This window comes from Delphinapterus leucas, chromosome 9, assembly GCF_059928025.1.
Source record: "Delphinapterus leucas isolate spDelLeu-1000000601 "Yukka" chromosome 9, BTC_Dleu_Yukka2, whole genome shotgun sequence".
Lineage (NCBI taxonomy): Eukaryota > Metazoa > Chordata > Mammalia > Artiodactyla > Monodontidae > Delphinapterus > Delphinapterus leucas.
In genome coordinates this window covers 13,667,136-13,687,078 of record NC_143137.1, presented here as the reverse complement: position 1 = coordinate 13,687,078, position 19,943 = coordinate 13,667,136, and the positions used below count along the sequence as shown (strand labels likewise).

At 44.1% G+C, this 19,943-nt stretch overlaps 1 pseudogene; it reads left to right on the top strand.

The window, feature by feature from the left end:
• Nucleotides 1–1,773: 1,773 nt before the first annotated feature.
• On the top strand, nt 1,774–19,104 carry LOC111176098 (large ribosomal subunit protein uL6 pseudogene; annotated as a pseudogene).
• The last annotated feature ends 839 nt before the right edge of the window (nt 19,105–19,943 follow it).

The following is a 19,943-nucleotide window of genomic DNA, read 5'->3' as shown; positions in this document are numbered from 1 at the left end:
GCGGCATGTGGGATCTTCCCGGACCAGGGCTCAAACCCGTGTCCCCTGCATTGGCAGGCGGGTTCTCAACCACTGCGCCACCAGGGAAGTCCCACCTTACTTGTGTTGCTAGCCACAGAATTTCCAACATTTTATACACAATCTGGCATATAATAGTTGCTAAATATATCTTTGTTGAATAAACCCTCAATTTATAGATTCCTACTAAATCCTAATCTAGTTCTTCCTCCAGGGTTAAATAGTAAATAATCTTTTTTAACTTTTCATTCTGGAAAAATAAAAATAATATTTTTCAAGTATTTGCTATTTGTCCTGTTCTAAGCTCTTTAGGTGTGGTGATTAATTTAATCCTTACAACAATCCAATAAGATAGGTATTATTACTATCTGCATTTTGAAGGTAAAGAAATTTATCTGAAAGCTTCATTAGCTGAGCTGATATTTGGCTCCAAAGATTATACTTTTAACCATCATATTAGATGCCTCTTTGGTTGGCTCAGCTCACAATCCAATTCTGATCTATTTATAGTAGCTGTCAGGCACACATTGTTGAGAAGAATTCTGGGGCAGCATTTAGGTTGCATGGAAAAAATAATCTGCCTTGATTGATTAATGATGTCTGCCACAGGCCCAGGAATGGCGAGTCAGGGTTGTTGTTTTTTTTTAAACACTGCTTACTCATTCCTTGGAGAAAGAGATTATCTTTGGGGTTATACATAGCTCTAGTGCTTTTGAAATTAGGGCATGTTGACATCCAAAGTGTTTAAAGGCTGCTTTGTTTCTTTGCTGTAGCAGGAGAATATTTTAACTGCCTGTTTATAATTTATCTGAGAGAAGCACTGGTAATTAGGCATCTGATCACTCCTCTGATTCCCTTGCTTCTTCCTTTTCCTGTGATAACAGAAAGTCAGGAAAATAATCACATTGCCTCATGATACCAGTGAGCCATATAAAAAGCCCCGTGATGTTGTTTTTCCAATCACTGGTTTTCTTGACAGCCAGCATTTAAACCATTCCAAACACCCCTCCCGTCAATCGTTAGAAATGACCTTAGGATTGGTCTCTTTACTAACCTTCCTACTACGTCCCAAACAGTTTTACAACTTGGCGTCAGCTGCAGGGCAGTCCAGCTTTTAAAGGAATTATATCCCTTTCCCAGAATAGCCATTAAACAGAACTTAACACAGTTTTAAGGGAGGTATAAAGTGACTTTTTCCCATCTCTCCCCACTTTTCAAAGTGCGCTTTTACACTCAGAACCAACATCTATTTGTTTAGGACAGTTTATAAGGTGTTCACTATTCACTTTCTCATCCTTTAACAATTTTTTTTCAGCTAAATAATATACATTTATTGAGAATTCCTGGGATGGCTGTTATTTCCTCTTAACTACAGGGCAGGGAACCAAGCAGAGAAAAAGAAAATCACCAAAAAAGCCCACAGCCCTGATTCCTCTGGCTGAGCAAAGGGAAGAGGAAAGTTGCTCCAGGGGGCAGTGCTCACGAAGGCAACGGCGTTTTGCAGGAGGCCTGCGGAGGAAGTCCCATGACACCGGGGGGTGGGTGGAGGCTGCTTCTCCCCCAGTGGCTCCTCTATTTCAGTTTCTTGAAGGGGCTCCTCTGGCCCTTGATGACGTCTTTCTCTTGGAAGTTCCACAGGGCCATCAACAGAAAGCCAAGTGTGGCCCCGGATTGTAATAAGCATCTTGGAGATGGTGGGGCTGCTCAGACCTTGCCCACTTTGCGGTGGACAGGGCTCCCACTGAGGGGGATGCTATGCGCCAAGCGTCCCCTATCAGGGTGAAGAAGGAAGACCTCGGGCTGCCTCCCAGACAGATGCTGCAGGTCAGCAGACCCCCACAGAGCCTCCGAAGGGACCCTTCCCACTTCAGCTATCCAGTCTGCGACCCTCCCGTAAGGTGGACAGCCTGCTGCACCCGGGAAGGAGGGACATCTCATCTTCCTGTTGACATGGCACCTCCTGGGACGGTGATCACATGAGATGTTCACATGTAAGACAAGAAGCTTCCACCACCCCTCTGCCATCTGCTGTATCCCATGATCTACGATGTTCAAGCTCAGCCCCAGAGAGCCCCCTCCAGCATGCATCCCACAGACCTGCCACGATCTTGGCATGCACAGCAAACCCATAGCCAAATGTGCCCGATCTGAACACATCTTCAAGGCCCAGACCCTCGCTGGATGTTCCTTTTCTGCTGTTATTTATTTTTAATTTTGTTAATGTGAAATCACATATGTATAGTTTAAAAACAATACTAAAGCCAATCCCCTAGTACTCATAACCCAGGTTAAGAAATATAACATTAGTAAAGCTTTGGGGCTTGTGTTAGTTTCCCATGGCTGCTGTAACAAATGATCACAAACTGAGTGGCTTAAAACAAGGGAAGTTTATTCTCTCACAGTTCTGGGGGCTAGAAGTCTGCAATCAAGGTGTCTGAAGGCTCCTGAGGAAAGTCTTTGCCTTTTCTTAGCTTCTGGTGGCTCCCAGCAAGGCTTGGCGTTCCTTGGCTTGTAGCTGCATCACTCCAATCTCTGCTTCCATGGTCACCGGCCTTCTTCCCTCTCCTTTCTCTTATAAAGACACCAGTCATTGGATTAGGACCCACTCTAATCCAGTCAGTATGACCCATCTTAACTTGATTAAGTCTGCAAAGATGCTCTTTCCAAATAAAGTCACATTCACAGGCAATGGGGGTGAGGACTTGAACATATTTTGGGGGGACACAATTCAATGTCCTACAGAGCCCTTGCTGTGTTCCTCCTCCATCATATTCCTTCCCCAAAGAGGTAACCACTTGGCTGATTTTTGCATTAATCTTTTTTTTTTTAAACTTTAAAATAGTTCACCACCTAAATTTGTATACCTAACACAAAAATTGTTGAGTTTTGAAACGCTGAGTTTTAAGCACAAGTCTAGCTGAATAAGGTAAGGGCAGTACTGCCGTTTCTGGATGAAGGCTCCCATGATGAGATGCTCCAAAAAGAGTCTTCAGCTCAGAAAGTGTTCAGAGCCCCGCTGGGGGACAGTGGGTAGTTTGGAAAACTCAGTACTCACCAGAATTAGGGCACTTGTGTGGACAAGAGACTGGGCCCCTGGCAGGAAGATGGTTGGGTAAGTGGGCTGCATCCTGAGTGCTGGTAAGCTCACACGGGATGGTGGGGAGCCCCTAGGATGGCTCCCATGATCCCTCCCTTGCCTTCACTCCCACTTCCAGAGGGACCGGGGCTGATGCTCCTGTACACTCTAGGGATTCCATGGCTTCTCGCTTTCCCACCGGCCCCGTGACTCCGCCTTTCAGCTCTGCCACTTCACCCTCCTCCTGGGTTTGTATATTATCGCTTAAATCCCTCTGCTGTAGTTTGAGTGGAGTTTCATTGAGGAAAAGATGCATGTGTTCAATGTACTGTCTCCACCTTGAGAGCTTTCTCTTGGTCTCACTTTTCTACTGAGCTGTGTTTGAGGATTTCTTCCTTCATTCACTCAATCTGATGTCTGCAAGGTGGGCTGTCAGGAGGGACAGAGCTAACAGTAGTTGAGCTGACAGTAGTTGGGGAGACAGACAAGGAAATCGGTCGTTATGACGCAGCAGTAGTGCTTAAAATATGGTTCCTGGACCACCTATGCAAGCGTCTCCCTGACGTTTCGTCAAAATGCTGAGACCTGAAGGTCGGGCAGAGGCCCAGGGAGGATAAAGACTCCAGACGGGGGAGCAGCTTTCAGCTGTTTGAGGCTGGTTGGAGCCAAGGCTGGGGAAGCCCACCCAGAAAAAGTGTGAGGGGCCACGCACTGGCCAAGGACTGAGTGGGGAGAACAGCAGTACCTGTGGGCTGAGCACAGGGGGAGACCTTAAGGGGGAGACTGAGAAGAAGAGGTGGGAGGATGGCGTGTGTGTTGACGGCTGTCATAAAGGTTTCCAAAATCCAGGTTTTCAAAAGCAGCACAGAAACCAGTCCTGTGTGATCCCCTTACATGAGGTACCTAGGGTCGTCCAGTTCAGAGAAACAGAAGGCAGAATGGTGCTCACCAGGGGCGGGGGGAGGCGGGGCGGTGGGAAGCGGAGTTTGACAAGTATAGACTTTTAGTTTTGCAAAAAGCTCTGAAGACTGGCTGCACAACAATGTGTGTATATTCGACACTGCTGGGCTGCAGACTTAAAACTGGTTAAGACGATAGATTTTATGTTATGTGTTTGGTTTGTTTTTTTTCACCACAACAAAAAATAATTTAAAAAGAAAAGAAAAAAGTAACACAGAAACCAGGGCCTGTTTCTAACCTTCAAAAGTTCCTTGATTGGACTTCCCTGGTGGCGCAGTGGATAAGAATCCGCCTGCCAATGCAGGGGACACGGGTTCAATCCCTGGTCTGGGAAGGTCCCACATGCCGCGGAGCAATTAAGCCCGTGCGCCACAACTACTGAGCCTGCGCTCTAGAGCCCACGAGACACAACTACTGAAGCCCACGTGCCACAACTACTGAAGCCTGTGTGCCTAGGGCCCGTGATCCGCAACAAGAGAAGCCAGAGAAGCCCGCGCACCGCAACAAAGGGTAGCCCCCGCTCGATGCAACTAGAGAAAGCCCGCACGCAGCAACGAAGACTCAACACAGCCAAAAAAAAAAAAAAGTTCCTTGATTCTTTACCCTTTTGTGATCAGGCTGACTCAGCAGATCAGTGTTCCCCAAATGGGGACAAAGCTCCAGAGTCTGCTCATCACCACTGGGGCGTGAGGGACTTTGTCTCCCCTACTTATCCAAGAGCACCCCCAGACACCGCATGCCAGGAGATGCAATCTAAGTAAAGGCTTGAGCCGGAAGCCAGGTCTCAGCATCTCCTCCAACCATGTTGCCCCCTTCCTGTCCAGCACCCCCAGCTAATCAACCAAAGCTCCGTCTTGTGTGGCAGTTCCTGAAGTTTGCCCGTCACCAAAAGCTTCTGCTTTGTCTCCAAGGGCTCCAGTGTCCACTTTGGGTCCTGTGGTTTAGCCTCTGGAAATTCAAATGGATTCTGGCTGAATTCTATCACAAGAGGGACTCTACACCCTGCCTCCTTGGTGCTCTGAGTAGGCCAGATTGGGGGCATGATGGGTTATCAGGCTAGTGGGAGGGGAACGTAACTTGAGAGGCCCAGTGCATGTGGGGCCTCGAGACGGGGTCCAGCTACAGGGCCTGGCTCTGGGGAGCAGCACGGAAAGGTCTAGAGCTTCATCCAAGAAGTCACAGACTCTAATACAGTAAAATAATTAGAGCCAACACTTAGCACCAACAATGTGCCGGGCATCCTTCCAAGCCCTTAATATTGATATGTGTGCACGAACTCAATGAATTCTCCCAGTGAACTTATGAGGTCAGTACTGCAGCTGACTTTACTGACGTAGAAACAAGAGCACAGGGACGGGGTCTCTCTTTGCTGCATCTGCTGCGAGAATGAAAGCAATCAGGCAGTCGACGGTCCAGAAAATGTAGACATCACTCAGAAGGGATGCACAGGTGTCACGAAGGGCCCCATAGGAGGCTGCAGAGGGATTTGAATCACACCAGGGTCAAACTCAGTCTCCTTGGAAGGAAAAAGAAGAGGCTCTGGGTGGACAAATGGTGGGGAAATAGGAAGGAACTGGCTGTGGTTTGCACTGTCGGTTGTCACGTACAGAATGTAATGGAGGGTGTTACCCCGGCTTCCGTTCCAAGATGAGATCTGTGTGCTTCCCCATCACCGCTGTCATTCAAGAGGACAGGTCTCTGGTTGAAATCTGGAATTTCTTGTATGAGAAATATATCAGCAGCGTTTGAAAGTATTTGAACCAGGCGTTGCTTGTTCAGTGTCTCAAGCCCAGAAAAAGGAGTTAATTCTTAAAGGAAAAGACATTGAACTTGTATCAAATTCAGGTTGTTACTTTGATCCTGCAAGCCACAACGGTTAGAAGGAAACCCGGACACTTCTGGATGGTATATGAACAAGTCTCTGAAAAAGGAACAGTTCAGTAGGCTGATGGAGATCTACGAGTTGTCTGGCTATGGAAAATAACTAGATGGCGGATCATTCTTGAGACCTATTTCTAATACTTTTGGTGGTTTTTTTTTTTTTGCGGTACGCGGGCCTCTCACTGTTTTGGCCTCTCCCGTTCTGGAGTACAGACTCTGGATGCACAGGTTCAGCGGCCATGGCTCACGGGCCCAGCCACTCCGCGGCATGTGGGATCTTCCCGGACCGGGGAACAAACCCGCGTCCCCTGCATCGGCAGGCGGACTCTCAACCATTGCGCCACCAGGCAAGCCCCCTATTTCTAATATTTTAAAGATGTAGTAAAGGCCCTCTATTGAAGGATCAAAAGGACGGGGAGGTTGAACTACTTGCCCAAGGTAACCCTGTCAATGCGAGGCAGAGCCAGATCTAAACCCAATCAGGCAGACTCCCGAATTGGCACCCTTATCCACCCTGCCACCTCTCTCCCAGCTGCTCGTCTTCAGGTGGCAAATCAGACAGACAGCCCCTCAGTGGGGAAGCCAGAAGAGTCCAGAGCCCGGCTGGGGTCAGTCATGGTTCCAGATAATCCGATGGTGTAGAGAAGGGTTCAGCCAGCCAATGGGTTGGGTTGTGGGCAAAGAGTTCCAACCCCAGAAGGGGCTGGGCTAGAGCTAGGCAGGGAACAGGGCAGGTTACAGTCCCAGCAAAGGGCACCTGGGCCCCTTTGGCTCTGAGCCATTTCCCTGTTTCTGGGCTGGGGCCCCAATGGGCCGACCTGAGAAGTATAAAAACTGTGACAGCAGGGCTATGACACAGACATGTAGAATTTGCTCTGCGGCCCTGAACCTGTCTCATAGCAGCAAACATAGCAACACAGGCAACCTGGTTGGCACCTGGCTTCTGGGCCGAAGAGGGTGACTTAATGACAAGGTCTCATGGGTTGATGGAGATCAAGGAGAAAAGGGACAACCTGCTGGCGAGAGCACCAGTGGGTTCAGGATGGGAAAGGCAAGCAACAGAGGGCAGGCATGGGTGGAGTCATCACCAAGGGCTGCAGCAAAGCCCCCAAAGTTTTAAAAGCCTTCAGGTTTCTGTGAACTATTGGGGCCTACAGATAAGATATTGCTTGAGTCTTGTAAGTGCTGGTCTCACAGCTCCTTTCCCATCGCACCTCAGCTGTTCCTCACCATGCCAAGCACCATGCCAAAGGCCTGGCCTCAGGGCCTTTGTACTTGCCACCCTCAGCCTATAACACTCTTCCCCAGATATCCTCACTCCCCGCAGGCCTGTGCTCCAAGGAGGCTGATCGGGGAGGCCATCCCTACAAAGAGCACCTCCCTTCCCTGCTCGCCCATCCTTTACTATCCCCTTGCCGTACGGATTGTGTTTTCCAAAGGTGCCGCAGCAATCTCTCCTACGCCACGTGTTCTTTCTCTGGCCCCTTGAATCTGGGGTCCCTGTCACTGCTCTAACCAACAGAATACGACAGAAGTGACGCTGACCCACTCCCAGGCACTTCACCGCTCCAGCAGCCTCTGCTTCCTGCTTCGTGGAACACTTACTCTTGGAGCACTCCTTCCAGAGCCCAGCTGCCAGGCTGAGAAGCTTGTGGGGAGGCCACAGGCAGATGTGCCAGTCAGCAGCCTGCCGAGCTCCTAGCCAGAGGTCAACATGCACGGCAGCCAAACGAGTGAGGCACCTCGATGTCCGACCCAGCCGGTCCTTCGGATGACTCGAGGCCCGGCCGGCATCTGGCTGCACCACTTGTGAGACCCCCAGCAAGACACACCCTGATGGGCCCAGTCCACCAAAGAACCATTAGAGAGAATACAAAATTGTTGTTTTAGGCCACAGAGTTTCAGGGTGGTTTTTTTCCATAGCAGTAGTCATCTTGAGGATTTACCCTGCTTAACTAGTTTTCACAGCACCTATCACTGCCTGATAGTATATAAGCTATTTGTTTATTGTCTTTTTCTCCCTCTTGTTTTTGTTTACTACTGTACTCTTAATACTTGAGAGTAGTGCCTGGCATGTAGTAGGAGCTCAATAAATATTCTCTAAGTAGATGAATGAATCCAAAGACATTTTACCCCAAATCACAAAGCAATAATCAATGTGATTCTATTAGTTCTCAAGAGGCTTAACACTGGGTCATCCTGAGCATAGGTTAGGGCATCAGATGTGGTTGTATTTATTCACTCAACAGCCATTTATTGAGCTTCTATTATGTGCTAGGCCCTAGAAATAAATCAGCGAACCAAAGCAAAAATTCCTGCCCTCATTCTAGTGGGGGAGCAGGCAATAATATAAATAAGGAAAGTATACCATATATTAGAAGAGGATAAGTTGCAAGGAAGAAAAATAAAGCAGAGAAGAGGGAGAGAGAGTCCTGGGGTCTGGCCAGAATGTTAAGTAAGGTGGCCCAGTGTATTGGTTTGCTAGGGCTGCCACAGCAAAGCACCACAAACTGGGAGGCTTAGACAACAGAAATGTATTGTCTCACAGTCCTGGAGGCTAGAACCCAAATAAGAGAGACAGATTCTCTGCAAGTATTTTGCAGTTTAGAATAATGTAATATGGTTTTAAGTTAATAAAACAAAAACTGAAAAATGAGACAGTACAGTAACAGAATGAGATGAAAAGGGAGGTTGCAGAGCTAAGGAAATAAATTGAAAATACTATGATTATAGATATAATAAATAAATTAGAAAAGAAAAAAATAATCATGGCTGAAAATCAAATTAACAGCATGGAGGAGAGACTTAAGATAAAAGAAGTCGAGGGAAAAGACACAGAGATTGAAGCAATTAGAAAGAATGTGATAGATATAGAAATCAAAGATGTTCTAACTTAAGCACAATTGATGTCCCTTGTGTACAGATCTCAACAAAAGGAACTAAAAATTATTCAGAGATATAATATAGATTTATTATAAATTTATAAATATACATTTCTCTGACTTGAATGAAAATTTAAATACGAATATTGAAAAGATCATGTATATGTCAGGAAATTTTGTTTTAGTATAACCAACATTGACATACCTGTTTAAGATTCTGATGTCAAGATTTAAAGGAAAAAAATTGTTCAGGGAATTCCCTGGTGGTCCAGTGGTTAGGACTCCACAGTCTTACTGCCCAGGGCCAGGGTTCAATCCCTGGTTGGAGAACTAAGATCCCACAAGCCGAGCAGCACAGTCAAAAAAAAAGAAAAAAATTGTTCAAACGTTCTGGTAGAAGGAAAAATTAAAAACAGATCACTTTTAAAGGAGGGAAAAAATCAAGCTGGTCTCAGACTCCCCTTACAGCAACATTCAATGCCAAAGGACACAGAGTTGATCTGGAAAGAACTGAGAGGAAAAAGTGTGACCTAAGAATGTCACATTCAATCAAACCATCATAGAAGCAACAGGCAGACACTCTCAAACATGAAATAATTCAGAAACTATAGTTACTTCTTAAAAAAAAAAGTATTGATGATAAAATCTATCCAAGAGATGAGTCAAAATAAAGAATTCTAGAATAGGGACATCGCATAGTGGAATAGATGACAGGCACTGAATCCACTTAAAGAGAGAAACAGGACTAAAGGGAAAAGCAGTATAAGCAAAAACTGGGAGTGAGGAGAGGGGAAAAGGAAGGCAACGAAACAGTATTAATCACTTGATCTCTTCTAGTTTGGAGTAAATCAATTCTATTTAAAACTGAAATGTGATTTCAAAAACTAGTGAATTCAACCTCTAATGATTATCATAATTCATAATTTTTTTAGGCTTAGAAGATTATTTTAGGAATTAACATCTCTTGCAGTGAAGAAACATTTATCTTAAGTTGAGCAATTTCTTCTGTTTCACTTTCTTCTTTAAATTCAAAAAAAATTAAATAGACTTTCAATTTAAACCAGTATATATGGTAGAGTGCATTAGCTTCCTAATTCTTCAGCTCTCCCTGCATCCATGCTCTTTCCCTGTAACTTTAGAGTTCTTCTCAGTTGAACTTTAGAGTTCTTCTCTGCCCTAGTGATGTCTGGGTTGGCCATGTGTATCAGTCAGGTTCCAATCAGAGAAGCACACCTGGCATGAGTGGAGGAAGGGTGCAAATGTTTTCCTGTGCCCGATAATAAATATTCTAGGCTTCAGGAGCCACGTAGTTTCTGTCACACCTACACAACCTGGTCATTGAGCAGCCATAGATAATATGTAAATGAACAGGTGTGTCTGTGTTCCGATTAAACTTTTACAAAAACAGGTGGCAGGCTGGATTTGACCCATGAGCCGTATGTAGTTTGCCAACTGCTGGGTTAATATGTAAGGAATTTACAGTGGAATGAGACCTTACATTTGGGGAAGTGAAGGTCCAGGAGGGAAGCTGGAAGATCATAGATACATCACCTATCAGTCAATCTGAAACCCAAGCACATCCAACCACCAAAAGGGAAGTGCAAAGGGAAACTTCATGGGGACATCAATGCGGCAAGCCATGGCTCTGAGTGGCTGCTGCTTCTCTGAGTTTGCTGCCCAGTGACTAGTGGTGGACCTGAGGCCAACAGGATCAGCAGTTGGGTAGAAGAGCTGAAAGAGGGGTGGAAGAGGCAAGGACAAGACAGAACCGACCAGCACTTCTCTGTGTCTGTCATTGCATCTATCTGACTACGGTGACCCTCAGAGAGTAATGTCTCATGCTTCATTCCTGCCTTTCAAACCTCATGTAAATTTCTCTTTGGGCCAGCTCTACAGGTACAGGGATTCTGGGAAATGTAGTTCCAATTGAGCCTATTTGACACAATACAAACCACCACAGTCCACCCCTTGTCAACTTCACATCCATACATACTTCTTTGAATCACATTTACCTCCAAATAAACACAATAGCAAAATCATGCATTCACGTAACGTGATACAATGATCTTTTATACAACCAAAACACATTAGCCCTCTTTCCAAAGGACAGTACAAAGCAAATAGTCTCTTTACTCATCTTTGGGTGATGTTCATTCCTCTTCTAGCTCATTCTCTCTTTGAGATCCTGTAACTTGAATACTTAAATATAAAGTTGCCTTATTAGCACATTTCACTTAGATGGTAAGGGAATAAGAGGGAAAAAAGGAAATAAAAAAATTACACAGTCTAAGTTAAAGCAATGCAGTTCTGCTTGTTATGATTTCTATTTTTGGAGAGGAGTTACCTTTAAGGTTATACTTCTTAATAGTTTTGTTCATCCTGGATTTACCATCTTTTTCTCCCTTAAGAAAGGGGAATAGGGAATTCCCTGGTGGTCCAGTGGGTAGGACTCCTCACTTTCATTGCTGAGGGCATGGGTTCGATCCCTCATTGGGGAACTAAGATCCCACAAGCTGTGTAGCGAGGCCAAAAATTTAAAAAACAAACAAACAAACAAACAAATAAATAAATAATGTCAAACAAACAAAAAATTAGATATTCAAATACATTCACACTAAAGTAAGAAGAAATACTTATAACTACTACAGTCCTCATTTGTGTAACTTGTCACATGATGTAGCTGGTATTTAAAACTTCCTTCTCCTCTACCAATTCCATATCCCCTTTGTCTTCAGCAAGAATCTTAGCTGGTTCTTGCCTGACAAGGTGACCCAAACCTTCATTACTGAAGGTACTGTGACATCAATAATCCTACCTGGGGCTTCCCTGGTGGCGCAGTGGTTGAGAGTCCACCTGCCGATGCAGGGCCCGTGAGCCACGGCCGCTGAGCCTGCGCGTCTGGAGCCTGTGCTCCGCAATGGGAGAGACCACAACAGTGCCTGCGTACAGAAAAATAAAAATAAAAATAAAAAAAGTAATCCTACCTGAATTGCTCTGTAATTTTCCATGAACTTTAATCACAGGACATAGTAGTTCTAAGAGGCGCCCCTGGGATCTTCTGCTTCCCAGACCTCCTCCTCTCCCACATTGTGAAGTGGCCTTTCCACAATTCTATCAAGCCAGCTCCTTCCAGATAATGGGGGATATAATCAGACCAATGAATTCCATAAGTAGGAGCCAACTGTCTCACTTCATTTGCAGTGAAATGAATTTCTAGTCAGAGCTGTTGCTGTGTGGAATAACTTAATGGTGGATAAGCCCCTCTGTAAGTCCACAGATGGTAGTTTTGGCGAAGCATTGTGGGCAGGAAAGGCATATCTACAGCCAGAGTAAGCATTCTAGTAAGAACAAAACTCTGCTCCTTCCTTGGTGGAAGTGGCCCAATGTAACCAATCTGTCACCAGGTAACTATCTGATCACCCTGGAGAACAGTGCCATATCAGGGCCTCTGTGTTGGTCTCTGGTGCTGGCAGACTGGGCACTTGGCTGTGGCTACAGCCAGATCAGCCTTGGTGAGTGGAAGTCCATGTTGACGACCCATGCATAAACTTTATCCCTGACATTGGGCAGTGGCTGGAGTGGCTGGGGAAGGAGGCTGACTGACATCCACAGAATGACATTCTGTCCACCTGATTATTAAAATCCTCCTCTGCTGAGCCCACCCTTTCATTTCCATTCAGAGAAACCTGTTTGCCTACCTGTTCTCCAGACCTCCTTGTCATCAATTTTCCAATCATGGTTCTTCCAAGTCCCTGACCGTCCAGCCAAACCAGTAGCCACAGCCCATGAATTGATGTAAACCCATACCTCTAGCCATTGCTCCTTCCAGGCAAAACAAACAACCAGATGAACTGTTCATGTTCTGCCCACTGGGAAGATTTTCCTCCATCACTGTCCTCCAGATCTCTCCACAGTGGGATTGTAGCGCTGCATCTGTCTACTACGCGTGGCAAGGTTATCAGTGAGGGTGTTTTCGCCTGCAAGGAACACAATATCCAACTAAAAGTGGCTTATATGATAAGGGACACATTCCAAGAACAACATCCAGGGGCAGAAAATGCAACGTCAACAACAAAATGTTACACTTTTTAAGAGTAAGTAAGACTGTCTCCAAAGCAGGGTGTCTTCCCTGAGCAAATACCACTTGGAGAGAAAATTCATAAACAAAACTGGGTCTTGGCAAGAAAGAAGGTAGGAGGGCTGTGAATGGATATGAACCGTGAACAGGGTCTGCTCAGAAAGGTTAGCTCCTGTTCTATCTGGTTGGTTTGTTGTTTTTTCCTTTGTACTTGTCTATAAGGCTTGAACTTCTTGTTTTATTATGGTAAAAACACATGACATAAAATTTATCACTTTAACAACTTTTAAGTGTACGGTTCGGTAGTATTTATGCACATTGTTGTACAGTAAATCTCTAGAACATTTTCACCTCTCAAAAATGAAATTCTGTATCCATTAAACAACTCCCTTTTCCCCCCTCACCCGGAAACCACCCTTCTACTTTCTAAGAGTTGGACTACTTTGTGTACCTCGTGTAAGTGGAATCATAAGGTATTTGTCCTTTTGTGTCTGGCTTATTTCACTTAGCATAATGTCCTTAAGGTTCGTCCACCTAGGAGTATATGGCAGGATTTCCTTCTTTTTTAAGGCTGAATAATATTCCATTGTGCGTGTGTGTACCAATCACATTTTCTTTACCCATTCATGCATCAATGGACATTTAGGTTGCTTCCACCTCTTGGCTATGGTGAAAAACACCTGGGTATACAAATATCCCTTTGAGATCATGTTTTCAATTATTTTGGATATATGCCCGAAAGTGGTATTTCTGGATCATATAATAATTCTATTTTCAATTTTTTGAGGCAACTCTATACTGTTTTCCATGGTGGCTATACCATTTTACATTCCTACTAAGAGTGCACCAGGTTTCCAATTTCTCCATATCCTCACCAACACTTGGGGGGTTTTTTGGTTTGTTTGTTTGGTTCGTTCGATTTGATTGTGGCCATCCTAATGGTCATGAGGTGATATCTCATTGTGGTTTGATTCGCATTCCCCTGATGATTAATGATGTTGAACATCTTTTCATGTGCTTGTTGGCTATTTTCATGTCTTCTTTGGAGGAATGTCTATTCAAGTCCTTTGCCCATTTGTTAATCAGGTTTTTTGGTGGTGAGTTGTAGGAGTTCTTTATGTATTCTGGATATTAATCCCTTATCAGATATATAGTTTGTGAATATTCTCTCCCCTTCTGTATGTTTCGTTTTCACCCTGTTGATTATTTCCTTTGGACTTGAAGTTTTTATAATTGAATATATCATCTTAAGGGAAAACTAAGAAGCTGTCACAGATCAAAGGGGACTAAAGAGACAGGACAACGAAATATTATGCTCTGTCTTGATTGGGTTCTAGAACAGGAAAAAGACATTAGTGGAAAAACTGGTGAAATCCTAATAAAATCTATATTTGAGTTAACAGTAGTATATCAATGTTAACCTCTTAGTTTTGACAAATCCACCATGGCTATATAAGACATTAACGTTAGGGGAAGCTGGATGAAGAGTATATGAGAACTCTCCATACTATCTTCGCAAATTTTCTGTAAATCTAAAACTACCCCCCCAAATATGTATATATTTATATAAAATTATAAGTCATTATCTAAAATAAAATAAGATGGGATAAGCACTTACCCTTAAGGTTGATAAGAAGATTAAATGAGCTGGTGTCAGTAAAACATTCACACAGGGCACATAGCTAAAAGGTCAATAAATGCAGTTATTATAATAGTTATTACATGACCTCTAAATTCCCTTCTACCTCTTGGATTCTGTGAACACTGCTACTTGGTGGCAGTGTACATACACACAACTTCCGTTTGGGGAAAATAAAGTTGCAACACAGTTCCACTTGCTGGTTTCCTACTAAATATAACATATAGCAGTTCTGTTTAACCCACTCCATTTTCTTCTTTTAAGACCATGAGAAAGATTGCCAGGCTAACACACAAGTTTTGAGAATGTGAAAAGCTCTTTGAAAAAACTTTAGTAGATTCTACCCATCTTTTTCATCTTCTGCAGGCATTATCCCTCTACCCCAGCCCCCTTTTCTTTTTCTTCCTTTCTTCCTTTCTTTCTTCCTTTCTCCCCTCCGTCCATCTGTCCCTTCCTCCCTCCCTTTCTTTCTTTCTGTCTTTTATTTTCAAACTCCTTAGAGCTGGAGGGCAATGTCTTCCTTTCCCAAAGAAAAGCTCTCTAAACCTGCAGTTCCCAGTCTTTTTAATGTTACAGATCAAGTTAACTTTTTAAAAAACGGAAAGGGCTGTGGGTAATTTACAGTTTTCAATTTGTTATTTAACTTATAAGGGAGTTTTTGTTTTCAAATCACTGTTACTATCACCAATATTTCATTAAAATGCCAGCAAAGGAAAGGGCAGTTTAACATCCAAAATGTAAGAGCAGCAGAATCTCAAAATAAAGTGTCCTTCCAAAAAAATCATAGTTGCCAGCTTACTCTGTTATGTCAAAAATTTTAAAATAACAGAATATCCTAAAAAGAGTCAAACACAAAGAAACACCAATGTCAAATGTCATCTTAAGATACCACACTGGGGCTTCCCTGGTGGCGCAGTGGTTGAGAGTCCACCTGCTGATGCAGGGGACACGGGTTCGTGCCCCGGTTCAGGAAGATCCCACATGTCGCAGAGCGGCTGGGCCCGTGAGCCACGGCCGCTGAGCCTGTGCGTCCGGAGCCTGTGCTCCGCAACACGAGAGGCCACAACAGTGAGAGGCCCGCGTACCGCAAAAAAAAAAAAAGGATACCACACTGCCTTTTCATTTTTAGATTGTGAACATTGCATACAAGTAAAAGAGGATATATAATGTGCATATACTATACAGTTTAAAGAGTAGTAATAAAATACACAGCCATGAACCCACCACTAGTAGAAAATACAGAATATTCCTAACACTTTGGAAGGCCCTGGGTGGCCCCCTCTTCCCCTCCTGTTTCCAGAGAATACCACCTCCTTAGTACTTAGTAATCGTTTCCTATCTTTTCTTTATATTTTACTAGCTACATCTCTATCCCTGAACAAGGCATTGATTAGTTTTGCCTGGCTTTACTGCTTCTATGAAAGGAATCATATTGCGTGTGACTTGCTTTTTTTCCACTCAAAATCATGGTTTTTCTTGATATAAGTTGGGCATCTATATCCTGCAGAGTTTTACAGAGGAGCTGGGAAGTCCAATTCACCTACACAGCGGTCATGGCTGACAATCCCTTTTCGCCCGTGCACGTGGACAGAGGGAGCCAGGCTCCCAACACCCTTAGAGTGCTCTTTGGGGTAAGCCAGGGGCTTCTATGGGCCAGACAGGCCAGGGTCCCTAATGTGGGCTGCAGGGGCTGGACATCGGCTGGTCACTTCACTCAAGTGGCACAACTCTGGGCTCTGATCACCACCCAGCACTCAGAAAATCCTCCGCAAAGGTGCTGAGAGCAGGCGAATTTCACAGCCCACCCAAGTATGGGCTGGTCTTGGAAACCACGCTCTGTCTGTTAATAACCTACTAGGTTAACATCCCTGCACCCCACCTGCTTCATCGCAGGTAAGGAGAGGCCCAGGAAACTTTCCTCAGACCTCTGGATCTCTCTAAGAAAAGATCCTGAAGATACCAGCCCCTAGTGATGCAAACTCTCATGCCCTACACAAGACCAAAAGAGTTAAAAGTTTGCATCTTAATAAAATATGCAGGTGACTTGTATGCACATTCAAGTTTGAGAAGCACTGGCCTAGATCCTTCATTGTGTGTGTGTGTTTTTAAGTGAACATTTTTATTGAAGTACAACACACATAAAAGAGTGCTAAGTCTGGGAAAAGAATCTGAAAAAGAATAGATATATGTACATGTATAATTGAATCACTTTGCTGTACACCTGAAACTAACACAACATTGTAAATCAACTATACTCCAATATGAAATAAAAAGTAAAAAAAAAATAGGTGAGAGAGATTAAGAGGCACAAACTTCCAGGTGCAAAATAAATGAGTCGTGGGTATGAAATGTACAGGGTGGGGAATACAGTCAAAAACTTTGCAATATATTTGTATGGTGATTGATGGTAACTAGACTTATCATGGTGATCATTTTGAAACGTATAGAAATATTGAATCACTATGTTGTGTAACAGGAACTAACATAGTGTTGTAGGTCAACTGTACTTCAAAAACAACCAAACCAACTCATAGAAAAAGAGATCAGATTTGTGGTTACCAGTGGCAGGGGATGGGGGGAGGGGGGATTGGATAAAGGCAGTCAAAAGATATAAAATTTCAGTTTTAAGATAAATAAAAATTAGGGATGAAATGTATAACATGATAAATATAATTAACACTGCTGTATGTTATATTGGAAAGTTGCTAAGAGTGTAAATCCTAAGAGTTCTCATCACATGGAAAAAATTTTTTTCTATTTCTTTAATTTTGTATCCATATGAGATGACGGGTGTTCACTAAACTTATTGTGAAATCATTTCATGATGTGTGTCAGTCAAATCACTATGCTGTACACAAACTTCTACTTGCTATATGTCAATTATATCTCAACAAAACTGGAAGAAAAGAAATGCTAAGTCATAGGAGCATCATTTGATGAACTATCTATCACAAGTGAATCCACCGGTGTACCCAGCACCCAGGTCAAGAAACAACGTTGCCAGCACCCCAGAAGCCCTCTTTCCCACATACCCTCCATAACCAAACTCCTGCTCACCAAAGGTAACCAGAACTCCAGTTACTAATAGCATAGGTTAATATGGTCCATATGTGTTCTCCAAATAAGTGGAATCATCTTGTATGTATTCTTTTGTGTCTGGCTTCTTTTGTTCAACATTATGTTGGCGAGATTCTAAATCCTTCACTAGGAGCCCCAGCTCTCCACTGTGTACTTACACATTGTATACTGGTGGCTCTCCAGGCTCCTGCATCTCTCATCTCCAGAAAACTGTCATAATGTGAAATAAAACCCCTTTATTCAAATAAATATTTACTGAGCATCCAGACTCTGCCAGGGATTGTGTTAGGGGCTGAACCCCAAAGTGTGTTGCCAAACTGAGACCTCTGTTTCAACGAGGTATCTTGCCTGAGTAGTTTGGGGGAATGTGGAAGATTCACACTGGTATGTGACTTCAAACTTTGAAAGAAATTTATTACCTGCCCTAAAAAACACCCCAAACTACAGCTTAGCACACAGTTACCAAGTAGCAGTGGGGCTTCTCACTTAGGTCTTTTGAACGCATCATAAAATCTAGGTCCCATACGTTTCTGGCCCAGATATTTCTACTTTTCTTCAAATGTGATTTGGCTAATACTGGTATTCTCCCAGCTCAAAGTTCTAACTCTTTCAAAAAACTTTTGGCCAACTTTCGTGCTTCGGGGACTTCAGAAATAAATTATGTGCAGATACTCACCCCTGGTTTCCCTGGGGACATTTGTGGTTCTTAAATCCTCTTTTCTAATTAGTTCACCCCAAGCATTGCTATGAGACCAACAGTCAGTCACCTTCTGTCTGGGCGTCTGTTTTCTCATCTGCAAAAAGAAGGAAGTGTCCTACGTCAGAGGTGTTTAATCGAAATCCGTGGATTTGCTAGGGAATCCACTAATCCCTGGAAATGACATGGAAGATTGTGAATGGGTGTGTTTTTGGTGGAAGAGAGTCTGGAATACATCAACTGCCCCCACACCAAATTAAACACCATCATGTGGTCCCCAAGAACCATTTTAGCACTTAATATTCTGCAACCATGTGGCTCCTTGTGTCAATAGAAGGGCTTGATTTTTGCTTAGTGTCTGGCTCCAGCTGAATCTCAAAAAGAAAAGATGGCCTTGCCTTTTAGCTTCTGTAGATTTTTCTGCCTTAACAGAAAGGATACTGTAAAATTGCAGGGCCACGCAATAGCATCTCTCTCTGATCTCTACAGGTGAGATAACATCAAGGGTCCGTTCCTTTAAAATAGCCTGGGCCCGATTTGAGTCCCTTTTTTAATATGACCTCAATCTGGGTCCTATTGTATGTAGCTGGCTTGTTTCCTAAACGCTGTTATCTACTGTAACCCTCGGAACCCACTGGTGGGTCTGGCTCTCATAACCAAATAGATGTGACATACCAAGATACTCTCTGATAAGTTCAACAACCCCATTTTCTGTACCCAGAGAAAGGGCTCTGCAGCAGCCCCGCATGGAAAAGGGCACCTTGGTTTGCCTGCCCAGGCCGGAGCTGGCCTGTCACCTGAGCAAGGGGGTGAAACAGAACACTTCCTTTCTCTCCAAGGCCAGAGCTCCTTATTTCACACATAATAAGATTAGGTTACACGTTCCCTCTGTGTGGCTGGTTCCCCTAGCAGTGCCCTAGCAACAATTTAAGCCCAAAGTTTTCATTACAAACTGGCTCGGTCAGTATAAGGGACCGTCCTGTATTCCTTACATGGAGCAAGACATGCAGACTTGTAAACAGTGTTCTTTTTTTTTTTTTTTTTTTGCGGTACGCGGGCCTCTCACTGTCATGGCCTCTCCCGTTGCGGAGCACGGGCTCCAGACGCGCAGGCTCAGCGGCCATGGCTCATGGGCCCAGCCGCTCCGCGGCATGTGTGTTCTTCCCGGACTGGGGCATGAACCCGTGTCCCCTGCATTGGCAGGCGGACTCCCAACCACTGCGCCACCAGGGAAGCCCTAAACAGTGTTCTTAATCGTTATATTGCTTTCACTGCAGACAAAAGAGGTGATTTCAGAGCTCATCCTCTTCCTACAAATATCCTTTCCTGCTCACAGTTATGTAAAGAAGTAGAGCCACTGCTGCTCCAAGTGTGGGCCCTGGACCAGTAGCATCAGGCTCACATGGGGGCTCGTTAGAAATGCGAAATTCTTGGCCCTACCCCAGACCTACTGGACCAGAATAGGCATTTTAACCAGCTCTCCAGATGATCCATAATCATGGGCATTTTAAAATTTGAGAAGCACTCCCGAGGAATCACCCAACACCGCACTAGTACTATGTTTGTGACCTTCCAGCAAATAATGATCAATAAATGGGAGCTTTCTTCCTTCTCCCTCTTAAAACGCAGAGGAC